The following is a 12,870-nucleotide window of genomic DNA, read 5'->3' on the forward strand; positions in this document are numbered from 1 at the left end:
GGGTGAGGTAGTATAGAATAAGGGCGGTCCTCAGGCTAGGCGGTGGTAGTCTGGTGTGAAATGATCAGGCTTGACTACTATAGTAGCAAGTGAGGCCAGGCGAGCTGAGCAAAAACTGTTAGGGCTACTTGTTTAGGTGTAAACAAGCCTTGAGGTAGCAGTCATTTTAAGATCAGGCAGGGTGAGGTAGTGGAGAACCAGGACAGTCCTCAGACTGTGCCGAGAGTCACGTGGTATGTGGTTGGATGTCAGGGAAGATATATGTTAGCGGGTGGAGGACAGAGGGTCGGATGTCTTGCTTACCATTTGCGAAAAATGCGAAGTTGCTTGTCATCCACCAGTTTGAGGATCCAGGCAAAGAGATCTCAACTGGTCTCAGTGGCCACCTGTAGGCTTGGGGCACAAGGCAGCAGTGAGCTGTCGGATCAGGCCAGCACTCCACTTCCCAAGGTGCTCACGGCAGACCGCCACTCGAAACCAGCACCCCAGCCCTCACTACTTCGCTGGTGTGTGAAGTTCCGCCACTTGTCAGTCGCGATGTGCAAACTACCTAATTTGAGGACAGCATTTTTATAGCAGGAAACCCTCACTTGTAGGTAACCAGATAACGGAAGTACAGCCATTAGAATCGGCATCAATGACTTGAATAGTTTGTATACCCATAAAGGTATCCACAAAAAGATACTAAACAACCAGTCCTGCTCCGGTGCACCTCCCTCTTCTTCATGTCAGCTTGCATATGATGCAGTTCTTGGATAGCAGGGGCTAAAGTCCTGTTGTCCAAGTCATTTTCGGGAATAAAAGTATAACATGAAGCACTAATCTTGGCACACACCCCACCCTCCATAGTGGTCATCAAGTCCAACATGTACGGATGTTGCATCAACATGAGGTGGATGGCACTCATGTCCTCCTTGAGAGTGTTTAGGCTGAGTTCAGTACTTTTTATCATCTTCATCAGTTCCCATCTGGCTATTTGTAACCAGACGTTGTTAACTTTTGTTTCCATGGTGTAGAAGCGTGTTGGCTCTCCGGCATTTTACTTGAGCCTCTGTGAACAGTCTAAATTCTACTGGAAAGTCCTTGTACTGAGCCCAGTCAAAATTCTCTGTAGTTCTTCTCCTTCGAGCCTGATGCAACAGAGTGGTTTTCTTCTGTAATAGATGTTGAGATAACTCAGACATCTTGTCCAGGGATAATCAGGGTTGGGGTGTGTATGGTCACAAGGGTGCAGAAGCCATGCCATCTGGGGATGAGGTGGGTGTGGGCAAGGTCCCCACACTGCCATTAGTAATCCATTAATGTGGAGGTGCCCCATTGCAGGTCCAGTACGTGCATTATCATGCCGCAATTCTCATTGCAGCCCAACGGTATGGTTCCTTTTCCTCTGAAACATATAGAGGACAGTGTACATTTCTGTACAATTAGGACTTTCCCCTTTCTCTCCAACCATCTGTACCTATTGCAACACTGGCCAAGTATGCGGAGTGGCACTTTGCGGAGTTCCACAGTTCAAAATGCAAGAGGTAAAATGTAGGGGGTTGCGACCTGCAATGCGAGGAGGAGGATGACAGCAAGGAGGAGACACTGCGCCGAGGAGGCTGGCCTGCAGATGACAGAAGAGAAGGTACGTGGTTTTTTTTACCATTTTGTGGGCCGTGGCGCAGGGGCTGAGGGGCGTACTCCGCTCCACCACGGAGTCGGAGTTTTGCCCCAACTTTGGGTTCCCAGCAGAGTACGGAGTTGGTAAAACTCCGCAAACTCCACTGGCGGAGCAGAGTATGCCGCCCGGTCTTAACCTATTGATCTCGCTATCCCCGATTTCCTGTCACAGGGTGTCTATGCTGGCATTGACCCCCTCCATGGGACTCATTTTCCCCTGCAAGCTTGAGATGAGCAGCCCTGCACTGGAATTCCATGTCCAGTGTCCATTTATCGTGAAAGAAGGTGGCCCCAAAGATGCTAAGAGCTGGGACTGCAAACAGAGAAAGAGAGGAGATGTTTGTGCACAGGTGCGGTGGTCTTGCTACTTCCGGGAACCTCTTTTGTACAAAGTCCTGGGGTCAAACAGCGTCCTCTCCTATGGCGCCCTTCCTGTGCATTCTGTCTACCTCAGATTGGATGTTACTTGGCTCGATGAAGAGATACAGTGAGATGGGGTTGGTCTCATACAGGGTGATGTTTAGTAGTATCCTACAGTGTTCTACTCTATTGGGTTGGATTTTTGCCTTGATTCTGCATAGGTACAGATTGATAGGACATTTTACTTTTTTGGGGGCTATTCTCCTGTGATAAGTAAGCCTGTCTGCGCCTACAACATGAGGTATCAGTAAACAGATATACCAGGACCTGTTCATAGTTTGTGTGCCTAAGTCGGTCATGTGTTGATACCAGCTGTTGTGAATTAGCGCACTGTGTAGTGCGTGAAGAGTACTAGCGTTTGTCTTAGTGTAGGTGTATCTGTGACAGTAGTGGTACTCTACAAGGCTAGCTGGGGCCCAGCTTCCTAGACCTCGGTCACTAGGACAGGGAGGATACCCTCTAGGGCACATGTGCAGAGCTCCCCTTGAGACAGGTGCCATCTAGATGTTCGTGGCTAACGCTGGACCCTTGAGGGCAGTCTTTTTTAGCTATTTATGGACTGGCTTGGCAGTGTCTTTCATGACCTGCTCCTGCTTATATCTGTCCTTCTCCTGTCTCTTCCAGTAATAGTGTAGTATGTGGACCTGTGTTTCCCATCAGTGTTTGGTTTCTAGCCCTATTACACTATCCAATCTGGTCTAAATCTCTGTTGGTAGTCCACTCTTGAGGATTGTGTATATGAATGCAAGCAGGGGCCTATCTCAGTTCAGTCCTATCATGTCTCCTGCCCCTACTGTTCTCTCATTCTGTCTAGGAACTCAGTCATGATTTCTTCAGGTTTCATGCTCTCTGCCATTATTTCTCCTACATCTGGGCAGTAAGGGAACAACTCCCTCAGGGCCATCCAGAATGGGTGTCTTAATTAATTAAATGTGGCCTATCATGCTCAGTGTTCATGGGTGTGAGTGCTGGGATGTGGGCTCAGAAGAACACCGGGTAGGTCTCCTCACCAAAGGCTGCTGAGCAGACTTTTGATATTACCTATAGCCAGATTTAGACCCGTGGTGTTCTTTTCATAGGAGGAGATCCATTTCCCTGCCCTGTCCATCAATGAGGGCAGTTTAATCCTGACCTTATGGCACCCGGTGGGGCTTTCAGGAGTATGCTCTCCTTGTTCGGTGCGGACTGGCTGGGTAGCAGCTGATGGCTGAGGGGTCGGACCCTAAGGGGGCTTGGTTCCAGTATGAGCTGGACCTGATGGTGCCCGAGCGGCCGAAACCTGTGATCCTCTTCCCCACCCAGTGAATTGCTGGCCCAGGAGGAGTCCAGAAGCCTATTCGACCGGTGGATTCAATTAACCCAGCGCAGTGGCAACTGGGATGGCAGGCATTAGTGAGAGCACATCCCTGCCAGAGTACGTGGGGGAAGTTCAAATGCCTTACTTCAGGGATAGTAAGCCGGAGCCACCTCGAGATTACCCACAGTTCTAGTAGAGCCTCTCGCTCAGCCTTCTTCTGTCTTGTATACCTAGTCAGTATGTAAGTCTTTGTGTGTTCCATGGTGATGGTGTGAAATGTGCCCCCCTCAGGCCAAGAGAATGTGTGTGTCTTGGTATGAGCATGCCACTCACAGTAGTGTTTCTCTAGTTTCCTGGCCTGGATGGGGAACCTCGCTTTCACATGGTCTAGTAGAATCCCCACAATGGATTGGGAAGCTTGTTTGTTTTACAAAATGTTGATTGTCTAAAAAAAAAAGTAATGTTCACAGAATTCTACTATGATTTTGGGGATCTGGGTACACAGGGTGGTACTGAAACCAATCTACTTGGCCATGAGCTGAAACATATTAATGCATCAAAAAATTAATTAACATTAAATAGAAACAAAAAGTGCAATGAAATAATAACAACCTGTAACAAAAGTGTAATTGTTAGTTCAGAGCAGTACGAGTTGATTTGTAGCAGAAAACTAACAATCATGAACCTCTGATTTGAAAAACAGGTTATTATTACTTAAGGCATAAACTTACTAACATGACATAACATTTAAACAGGAAGCATGATTCGCAAAATTTCAACAGCACTACAACATCAATGAATGCATAAAAAAGGAAAAAATCTAATGGAGACAAAAAAGAATGACAGAAAGAAAAAGCAGTTTTTCTTAACCCGTGGAGAGGGGATGCATTGCGTAGTACGTGGAGCTAGGTGAGCCTGAAAGTCTGCCACTATCAGCTCAGCAGACAACATTTAGCAATGATTCAAGTGGATAAAAGGGAATAACCTTATAACGATCGCCCCCTGTGGCCTGATACAAGCTACACTTGATTCACCAAGGTCTGGATTTTCCCAAATATCTGAACAACACCCTATATAACACATAAGGCTGTGCATATCACTGCTTAACAACCAGCGATCTAAGCGGAGAAAAAAAGGAGAACATCTCTCACTTCTTTTAGATCTACCACAGTGGAATCGATGGCACTAAGAAAACTTCAATGACGAAAAAAGAAAAGCTTGATATGCTAGCTCTATATCACCTCCAGAGCCTATGCATACTGACTTGCCATCACGCCCAATGATCTAAGTTATCCTTTACTGTCATCCAGGGACAGGCGTATCCTCTGAGCCACGCCCAGTGGTACAATTGATCCCTTACTAACACCCAGGGACAAGAGGTGCACTCTTCCATACCCAAGTGTACAAGCAATCCCTTACTCACACCCATGGATGAGGCGTACCTTGTGCTCCATGCCCATGGTTAGGTAACTACCTTCCCCTTCTGTGTAGCATGCTAACTAGGGGAAAACCAAAATGTGCCATTCCTGCTTTGCCACATGCCACATGTTGACTAAGGATCAGATGTAGTCTCTCGCACTAAGATGGATGTCTCTGGACAGACCTCGGCCCCGTGGATTCAGAAGAAATTCTAATCAATTATGGTGTCTTCTCACTGACCATTTTTGTGCACATATGAGTCTATTCGGGCCAGGGTCCTTCCTTTGACAGCAGTCGGGCTTGCTGAACCAATCTCTCCTACAAACACTCAACCACGTCAGGGAGTGGCTGTCCCTTTGACCGAGTTGCTGGGCGCAACTGATCTTTTTCGTGATTAATGCACGGAACCGCACCCTGGGTTCGTTTTGAAATCATGTTGTCGACATTGCCACTGACAGGCTGTGATTAGATACTACCCCACGCTCACCCTCCAGAGGAGCCGGCCGGCCCTTTAACAAAATTATTGGTGCCCCCCTTTCACATCACGTCCTGATGAAGACCCCATTGTAAGGTGCAATCAACCTACACACAACAGGGGTCGAAACGTCGACTGTTTTTACATGTGACCTACCCAATTTTACAACAATGGATTAATTATTGTGTAAACATTTTATATGGGATAGGAACGAACTGTTGTTTATCAATGCATGGGGTGACTGACCTTAGCACCCTTGTTATTTAAACATATTGAATACTGTTATATCACATGTTATTTTTCTAAATGGTCTGTTCACTACCCTTATCTGCACCAAACCTCCCTTCACAACACCAAACCCCCCTTTTTCCTTCTTCTATTCTATGGGCACATATGTGAATATTGACTATGTTTTGTACATAAGATGTATAAGTAAGAGGATGTGAATAAACAACATCCGTCTTAAAACTATGGTACGAGTGATATGTATCTAAAATTGAAAGAACAAGTTTTTGTGCACACAAATTCTACATAGTCTGGGACCCCTATCTATGTACGAACCAATCTCTCCTGGCTGACACACCAAAATGTAGCTCGGATATGAATTTAACTTAAATAAATGAAAAGACAATAAACATTTTGCAAAACAGTAAGAAGTTTGTTTAACTAAACACTGCGGCTGGGAGAGCCTCTACAGAGTGCGTCAGCTCAGAGTGTATTGGTGTACAAAATTTTGATTGCCATTATATACGGCAATAAAAAGATTTTACATTCCAAAAAATTATCTCAGTTGTAAATCAACAAGTGCTGACATCTGGTAGGGACACGGATGGCTCTCAACCTTGGGGAGAGCAAGTTTGGGCCAGTGTATGTGTCCGGCCTGAGGAGCGTGTGATCCCTATGTGTGGTGTGCATGTCGTGTCCTGATTGGCTGAGTGTTTCTGTCTACACGTGGTATCTAGCTTTGTAGTATGTTTGGGGAACATGAGCCCTTGGCCAAACGGCGTTTATTGGGGTCAATTTCCTCAGATCTGTTTGTGGTGCAAATATCTATCTGTGGGATCAATCAGGATTTTCCTTAGCATGAGCCCTGTACCCCTACAGTGTCCAAGTCAATTCTTGGACATTGTAAGTGTAGTAATGCCATAATTAGTATATGGTCTGGGAGTTTGTCACTACGACCTCCACAGGACCATAATGGCTTTACTGAAAAATTGGACTTTTGATATCAAACTTCTCAGCACATTAAACCCACACTGATGTCAGTGTGAGATTTAATGAAAAATGCACTCAGAGGGCATCTTAGTGACGCCCCCTGAAAAATGAATTAAATCTAGTGTCCTAGCTGAGTGGCTGCTTGCCAGCTGCCACCACCAGACATGTTTCTGTACCCATGGGTTGAGAGCCTGCCGCTCTCAGGGTCCTGAAACAAAGCACATCCTGGGAAGGAGCCAAGCCTCCTCCCCCAGGATGGGCAGGGTACACAAAGGGGAAGCTTCAAAGGCCTGCCACCTTTGTGAGCTACCCCAGCCATTGGCTGCTCCCAGCAACTTGCCCCCACCCGTTCTGGTCCCCACTTTGGGTGGGAAAATTGGCGGGCAAACCAAGTTAGGAAGAGAGGTGTGCCAACCTTTGCCTCCCCCACCCCTCAGATGGGGGAGGCGAGGAGCACAACTCTTAGTCCCTACCATGTTGCAGATGGGGGGAACCAGCCAACCAGAGTGAGGCCTATGCCCCCTCCCACTTGAGGGTGGGATAATAGGGGTTTACTAACCCCAAGGAAGGGACCTATTGGTCCTGACCTGTACCTACCTGAAACGCCCCAGAATTTAGTGTTTATGGCAGCCCTGAACCTTGCCTCCTCAGACCCGAGACGAAAAGAAGAAGCAAGAAGAAGGGCCAAACAGCTGTGCCGAGAGAAGAGGAGGACACCAACTGATTTGGCCCCAGTCCTGACCTCAGACTCCTCCAACAGAACCTCGGTTCTTCCTGCAGTCAGCAGTCCTCAAAATTCTGCAGAACCTGCCATGCCTTTGCAACAAAAAAGGTTTTTGTCTCCCGTGAACACCGGACTTGCTCAAAGGTAACCGAATCTGACTCTGGCCGACTCCGTGAGACTCCATCACTCCGCTCCCGGTTTCCCGGGTGCGAGTGAGCCAACACCCTAAGGGGGTCCTCCCAGCGATCCTAGCTTTGTTCCCAGTGACCCCTGAACCTCAACAAGCTCCCAAACCCAACCTGCAGTCAAAAACTGGAAGGTCACCTCAATCATGGCTGAAGTCAACGCCTTGACCGACTCCGTAACTGAAGCAGTCCAGAAAGAGCAACTGCGACCGTCTAATCCACTTCATCACTGAATGCTTCCAGTCAAAGGACGGCGACTCCAAAAGACCCCATTAGCCGCAACAGCAGCTGACCGACTCTGAGGAAACTGTGACCGAATCTGCAGTATCAGGCAAGACGCATCATACACCTGACCACCCCTGTTCCGCTGGCAGTGTAGCTCTTGTGTTGGCCATTTGGCCCTAGCGTGCGGACCTTAAATGCAGGAGTTTTCGTTTCCCATCCTGGTGGCCTGCTTGCTGCAGTCCCCATGTCCACAACAGTGTTTAGCCCGTTGGATAATGTGTGGTCCCTACACTCTGCACTGGTTGCCTATGTGCCACTGAGGGTGCGACTCGAGTGACCATCTGACCGAATCCTGACCGACTCTGAGGAAACTGTGACTTGCCTACCTTTGGGGATCCACTGGATGTTGTGCACACTATATTATACACAGAGTCAGCTTCCTACATATATATTTAAACATGATTTACAGAATCACAACAGTAATTGGAACACTATCAGATACTATGGCATAGCACATGTACCCAGAAATGAAAGGGGTGGTGATAGATCTCTGAAATTACGAGATTTAGAGTGGAGGTTCATCATCCGATTAGGATGCAAGATCCCTTTAGTGCTTAATGCGGATGAAGAACTTTATGTACATTTGTAATCAGTTAATGTAGATGACTCATCTCTGTGTGAATACGCTACAATTTCATGTAATTAGTATAATTATGGACCAACGTGATGCTCCCAATAGAATGATAATGCTGTTGAAACAATATGTTTTTAATAATCCATTTATATTTTAATAGTTAAGAATTTGTGTCATGGGACTGAATGAAAGGCTCTTAGCCTAGAATGTATTTAGAACTAACTGAGTCTGTAGAACAGACACACATCTTGTGCTTTGTTTTAAGATGTTTGTGAAATGGCACTGAGCCAACAATGCATTCTGGTGATCAATAGTACCAGTATCATGCACAGAAAAATTAAGAAATACAACACACATGCTATTTAAACGTAGGAAAATTCAATCAATGTAATATATGTTGCTCGTGAAAAATGCATATAACAGTTATAACAAATCACACATGTGGCCAGATTAAGTGGAGAATGTTGATCCCTAAATAGAAACAATTCAGACCTGGATTTCAATGCATGTTGGTCATGGGAAATTTATTAAAATTAGAATGAGGACTACAAGTCTCTAAATGGATTTGGAATGTAATTACATTTGAGAGTATAAAATGGGACAGTGAGAAAGGATTCACTATCGTGTGTGTCAAAATGCATCAGTTGGAGCAAAAGTGATTGCTGGATTTATTAAAAGATGTTGCTGAGAAAAACTCCCTGGAGTGCAGCGTTCTTTCTTCTTTATTTGTATACATAATGGGGAATTGCGGTCTAACTCCCACATCCTGCACTGGCAGGCAGAGCACATCACTTTCCAGACTGCACCATATATACATATATATTGCACAGTGGGGGTCACTATGGTGTAGTTATCTGTAGGTCAGAGTTTGCATAGGTAGAGACTCTTTTGTTTTGGTAATGACTTTGGTGCAGATCATCATGAAGCTTATAAATAAAGTTCACCTTCCTAAAGGGTAGGCGGTACCAAACATGTTTTCTGCATGCAATATCCCATAGGAAATTTAGCGGAAAGCTAGATGCTGACTCAGAAAGTGTGCTTTTTATGATTTGGTGTGTACTAGTTCTGCTGTTTTCAAAAAAAATGAAGACTGCTAAATTTGTGATATCTGGATGTTTCTGAGCTACTTGATTGACAGGCCACAACATTAAAAGAAATTTTGCGTCCACCATTTTAAGGGCTTGGGACTCAGTCCCCTTGTTCTGAGTTTAACAACACAATAAGGCACAAGGGGGTTGGTTAGGGATACCTTGACCCCAGGGCCACTGTGAGGGGGTCCCAAAGGGTCAAAATACAAACAAATCTTTATGACACCACTACGGTGTTACTACTGCAAGAGTAGTGTAGTACCAAAATAAAATTTAAAATAAATGTGGGGTGGGAGTCAAGTTTAGGACCATGACGGGATTCACCAGCAACGGGGAAGTTGGTGTAGGGCCTGCTCTGCCTGTGGCCAGACCCTTCATTGTTATTATGCATGAACCTCTAATCCTTAGGGGTTCATTCATGATGTTTTTATGCCCGATTGTACGTCAATACTGGCATTCCTAAACGCCTTTAAGGTATAAATATACCTTCACTTGCTATGACAAGGAACGGTGTGGTTCGGCTACATACTTGCACAACGTGGCTCGCCACAGCAAGTCCTGAAGTAAGTCAACTCCCCAATTGATGCACTGACCAGACGCTGCCATCCTCCTCGCCGAGAATCCATCTCCAGTGTTTCTGACTCCCCTTGTGGGGTGTTAGAGATCGAGTCCCGGGAAAGAGATACAAACCTCTCCTATTCTAAGGTATGGAGCTGATTAGAACCTAGAGAAACGTTTGGCAATTCTTGGCACAACTAAACTAAACTAAACTATAGCTAAACAGCACCTACTTCTTCCCTCGAACTAGACTTAGGTTAGGTACACTGGGGTAGGATTATTTATAAGCACCAGTTGAGTATTTAAGCCTTTGTTATTTATGTATGTATTTTTATAAATGTCATAGCTACAGACGGATCACTGACATAATATCGATAACACAAATATCGATGTAGCAAAATATTGAGTAAAAAATATAGAACACAAAAATATCGAACTCCTATCTCCAAACAGGTAAGTGCAAAAATATCGAATCAAAAATATTGTTGTAAAAAATATAAATAGTCAAAATATTGAATGTTTTAAATGTCTTACAAGTAATTGAAAAATAATAAAATATTAAATATAATTAACTTAAACATACTTAAAATACTTAAATAACATTAAAATTAATACATAATTAATTTAAGTTAAAAATAAATAAACATACAATTTAATTTTTAAATACATACATATATATACACATAATATTAATAAAAAATATACAATATTTTTACCGTAGGTTAGCGGGACAGTTAAATTTACTATCCACTAAGTGCAACAGTAGAGAAAGCGTTGGATAGCGTAGGGATAAAAATTACTATTCCCACTCCAGTGAGTGCAACAGTAGATAAAGTGTTGGATAGGGGGAAGGTAAAAATTACTATTCCCACTCCAGGGAGTGCAACAGTAGGGAAAGCGTTGGATAGCGTAGGGGTAAACATTACTATTCCCACTCCAGGGAGGACAACAGTAGGGAAAGCGTTGGATAACGGGAGGGTAAAAATTACTATTCCAACTCCAGAGAGTGCAACAGTAGGGAAAGCGTTGGATACCGTAGGGGTAATAATTACTATTCCCACTCCAGAGAGTGCAACAGTAGGGAAAGTGTTGGATAGCGTAGGGGTAAAATATACTATTCCCACTCCAATGAGTGCAACAGTAGGGAAAGCGTTGGATCGCAGGAAGGTAAAAATTACTATTCCCACTTCAAAGAGTGCAACAGTAGGGAAAGCGTTGGATAGCGTAGGGATAAAAATTACTATTCCCCCTCCAGTGAGTGCAACAGTAGGGAACGGGTTGGATAGTGGGAAGGTGAAAATTACTATTCCCACTCCAGGGAGTGCAACAGTAGGGAAAGTGTTGGATAGCGTAGGGGTAAAAATTACTATTCCCACTCCAGTGAATGCAACAGTAGGGAAAGCATTGGATAGTGTAGGGGTAAAAATTACTGTTCCCACTCCAGGGAGGGCAACAGTAGGGAAAGCGTTGGATAGCGTAGGGGTAAAAATGACTATTCCCACTCCAGTGAGTGCAACAGTACGAAAAGCATTGGATAGGGAGAAGGTAAAAATTACTATTCTCACTCCAGAGAGTGCAACAGCACAGAAAGGATTGGATAGCGTAGGGGTAAACATTACTATTCCCACTCCAGAGAGTGCAACAGTAGGGAAAGCATTGGATAGCGGGAGGGGTAAAATTACTATTCCCACTCCAGAGAGTGCAACAGTAGGGTAAGTGTTGGATAGCGTTGGGGTAAACATTACTATTCCCACTCCAGTGAGTGCAACAGTAGGGAAAGCGTTGGATAGCGTAGGGGTTCAAATTATTATTCCCACTCCTGGGAGGGCAACAGAAGGGAAAGCATTGGATAGCGGGAGGTTTAAAATTACTATTCCCACTCCAAAGAGTGCAACAGTAGGGTAAGCGTTGGATAGCGTAGGGGTAAAAATTACTATTCCCACTCCAGGGAGTGCAACAGTAGGGAAAGCATTGCATAGCGTAGAGGTAAAAATTAGTATTCCCACTCCAAAGAGAGCGACAGTAGGGAAAGTAAATACTTCATATATAATTAGGAATAAATTAAATATTAATACCAATTACGAATTAATTAAAATTAATTAACAATTTAATATATTATAATAATTAATCAATTAAAAATAATAAAAAAATAATTACAAAAAATAATTACCTATTAATACAAATTAATTACCAATCACAATTAATTAATTAACAATTGAAAAATAATTAACAATTAATTAAAAAAATACCAATTCATAAATAATTTTTTTAAATTAATTACAATCAAATTACTTCCCACCCAATTCCCCTATAAACCCACAACCCGCTACAGAAAATAAATTAATAAAATGAACATAATGATCAATTAATCAATTAATAAAAATTATTTACCAATTATATTTTAATTAATTACCAATTAAAAAATAAATACCAATAAATAAATTAAAATATTTAATTAATTATAATTAAATTACTTTCCACCCCATTCCCCTATAAACCCACAACCCGCTACAGAAAATAAATAAATAAAATTAACAAAATTATCAATTAATCAATTATTAACAATTAATTACCATCGCTTCTCGGCGTTTTGGCTAAGATCAAGTGTAGTATCTGTTCTTATCAGTTTAACAATTAATTACCAATTATATTTTAATTAATTACCAATAAAAAATTAATTAACAATTAATTCAAAATAAATACCAATAAATAAATTAAAATATGTAATTAATTATATTTAAATTACTTCCCACCCTTTTCCTCTAAAAACCCACAACCCGCTCCAGAATTATATCACGGAAAAATTAAATACCATAAAATGAATTAATTAAAATAAATTATAAAATAAAAATACACTTTTAACACATATACTAACATAAAAAACACTTACAAATTATTAAAAATATAAATAATAACTTACTTACCTAAAATTAGATATTTTTGTTGTCTATATTCTGTCCATTGATAT

At 42.9% G+C, this 12,870-nt stretch overlaps 1 pseudogene; it reads left to right on the top strand.

The window, feature by feature from the left end:
- The first annotated feature begins 12,476 nt into the window (after positions 1-12,476).
- Positions 12,477-12,571, top strand: LOC144786296 (U2 spliceosomal RNA; annotated as a pseudogene).
- The last annotated feature ends 299 nt before the right edge of the window (positions 12,572-12,870 follow it).

This window comes from Lissotriton helveticus, chromosome 10 (assembly GCF_964261635.1).
Source record: "Lissotriton helveticus chromosome 10, aLisHel1.1, whole genome shotgun sequence".
Classification (NCBI taxonomy): Eukaryota; Metazoa; Chordata; class Amphibia; order Caudata; family Salamandridae; genus Lissotriton; species Lissotriton helveticus.